The following is a 3,287-nucleotide window of genomic DNA, read 5'->3' as shown; positions in this document are numbered from 1 at the left end:
TTGTATAAATAGCAAATATATATTAATCTTATCAAAATATTTTATTATTTTTATTATCAAATAGCAAATAACAAATAATTTATTTTGTGAAAAAATTAAATAAATCATTTAATTGCAAATATATTCACTTACTTATCGTATGAAGAGTATTAATATTAATGAAATATTTATGTGAGAAATAATATGTTTTTAGAAATAATTTATTTTTCAGATAATATTAAAAATTAATTTTAAAATTTCTCGCTCAGATTTATTTTATATTTAATGAATATTATATTAAATGAATATATCCTAAATTGTTTGTAATTTAATAAATAAACTTTAATGATAATAATATATCTAAAAATGATATTTTTAGATATATTAATATTATTTTTAGATATATTTTGTGTTTGTTTTGAACTCTAAAATATATTTAGTATGCATTTTGTATCCAAAGAACGTATTAACATTTTGTATATAAAATATATGGAATCACAACTAGATTAATTATGTTCATATGTATTATATTTCTTATTAAATATATATAACTTATTACAGTAATTTAGAATCTGTTTTTTATTTCTTCTAATCTCATTTAAAACATTCAAATAATCAATTTTTAATAATTTAATCATTAATTTTAAATCAATTTTACATCAATTTAAATCTATATATTTGAAATAAAATGTATATTTCATTTAACATTTAAATATTTTTATAATTCCTCTATGACATATATGAATTGAATGTGTAAACATTCTATGTATAATAATTTGTGAACATAATTAAATTGTCTTTTCAAAAAGTTGATAAATATATTTATAAAAAAATTGGCTTATTATTAAATTATTAAATTAAATATTTATTAAATTATAAACAATAGGAATATAGAATATAGAAATTGTTAAACAAAACGAAACGAAAAAAAAAAAAATTCGTACATGAATATACATATTATATAAAATATTATTTATTCTATAAAATATTTTTTGCAAAAAGTTTTCTTTAAGTTTGAAATTTTAATTGGATATTCTGTTGAACTTTTTTATCTTTTTTTTTAAGAAAATTCAAATATTATAATTTTATTTAAAAAAAATTGACTAACATGGATCAATATCAAAAAAAAAACAAATAAAAATGATACATATTTTCAACCATACAAAATGTTCTGTAAATAATAGAACATCATAAAGATAATTATTTATATTAAAATAAGTGGAAAATATAAAATGAAATTTTTTCATTTCATTTTTAAGAAAAATTTTAATTTTACTTATTAAATGCTTATTATTATGAATTTAACATATTTTATGAATGTTTATAGTTATTATTTAAAAAAAACATAAATTGAATTTTATTTTATGTTTTCTATTTTATTTTATTATTTTATCTTATTAATAAACAAAATAATAAACATATTTTATCTTACTAATAGAACAATAAGGAGTATATTTATGAAATAGTATAGAATAGTATAAATTTATGAAATAGAATAATTATTTATAAAATAGTAAATTTAATATAATTTTAAACGTTTCTAATTTCATATATCTACTTCCATATATCATTTATAAAACGATTTATTAATAATATACATTTTAAACAAGAATACATTATTTTTTTATTATTTATGTACTAATAAAAAAAATAAACTGATTAATATCAATATAATTAAAAACAAATAATATTTAAAATTATAACTATAATATTATTTATATTTAATATTATAAATTATACTATAATATTATATTATGCCATACTAATGTAATATTATATTATAATGTTTTACATTTTTGCTTTATATAAAATTCATAAATTTATAAAATTTTAAATAATGCGTAAAAAAAATCTTGCAAAATATATTTATATCTTACACATTGTTGTATAAATAACAAATATATATTAATCTTATCAAAATATTTTATTATTTTTATTATCAAACATTTTAAAAACGAATTTAAAAAATATTTAAATTTTATTATTTAATAATTTAAATAATACTTATTTTGTTTAATATTAAATTTTAATTATTAAAAATAAAGATTCAAATTTGCGCGCGTAAGATCGATAAAGTCGACTAAGCAGTGAATCCAACCCAGTCATCCCCACTTCGTTATATCCAACCCAATCGATACTTCTTTATCGACTGTACAATCAGTTTCCTCAGTGATCTCAAGCACTGCAGTTGTCGTAACACATTGTGTTGTATTGTGTCGCAATAATATCTTCAAATTTCTTTTAAAAAATACGAGAGTAACACAAACATTGGTTTGCTAGCTCAAAGTTCGTTTAAATACGGCCAATTCATAGATTCTATTGGTACGAATGCCATGTAAAATCTCAAAGAATCGCGTGTGCTGTTAACTGGTGGACGATTTCGACCGAGAAAGTCTTACTTTCAGAGGCCTTCCGGTTTCTATTTTCTGTACGGTATATTCACTTTTTTTCACAATTTTAGTGTAAATATGCATTAAGTGTGTACCGACTTGAATCTAAATTCTTGAAAAATTCTTCTCTATTTTTGGTAATGGATTAAAAACAACGTGTTTCAATTGACAATCTCAGGTGAGTCCACTTGTTCTGTATCGATAGAGCGTCTTTTTATAGAAACATATCGAATTGGTTGATTATATGTAACGTACATCACTTAGTATACATAATATAATAGAATATAATTTATAAATATTATATATATTTAAATATAATACTGATATAATTATATTTAATTAAAAAATAATGCGAATGAATTGAATGGATAATAGATATAAACAAATATAAAAGAATGATCAGTTAGAAGAAAATGAAAAATGACAAAGTACATAAAACTATGAAATATTAAATATCTTAATTAATAAAAAGAAAATAAATGTATGTATTTCTTTAAAATTATTTAAAATCATATATAAAACTATATCATCAATCATTCATTACTAAAAACAAAAAAATTTTATAATTACATCAAATAAAAAATGAAGGTTAAATGATATGTCTTGAATCATATATTATTATATTATTTAATGTTGAAATAAATTAAATCATTGAAATAATAATAAATATGTGTATAAGAAAAAATGAATATATATATATATAAATAAATATTTATCAATATTCTAATAAATATTGTACTGAAAACCACACAAGGTTAAGTTCATATATGTATACACATCTTATATATTATTTAAAGAAATATGGATTATTATTCATATTCACTAGATAATTAATAATTGCGATAATTATTCATAAAATAATTATATATACATATTTATTAAATTAAATATATAAAATATATAAATATGTATAAAATA

General features: G+C 17.3%; 1 long non-coding RNA gene across 1 annotated transcript in view; it reads left to right on the top strand.

The window, feature by feature from the left end:
- The first annotated feature begins 2,112 nt into the window (after positions 1 to 2,112).
- Positions 2,113 to 3,287, top strand: part of LOC102671193 — a 12,438-nt gene continuing 11,263 nt past the window's right edge. The window contains exon 1 of the long non-coding RNA XR_422935.2: positions 2,113 to 2,547. This is a non-coding gene — a long non-coding RNA (uncharacterized LOC102671193). The remainder of the gene's footprint in view (positions 2,548 to 3,287) is intronic.

The sequence above is a fragment of the Apis dorsata genome, unplaced genomic scaffold (assembly GCF_000469605.1).
Source record: "Apis dorsata unplaced genomic scaffold, Apis dorsata 1.3 scaffold_1232, whole genome shotgun sequence".
Lineage (NCBI taxonomy): Eukaryota > Metazoa > Arthropoda > Insecta > Hymenoptera > Apidae > Apis > Apis dorsata.
Note: the sequence above shows the minus strand (reverse complement) of the source record. Positions and strands in the feature narration are given on the sequence as shown.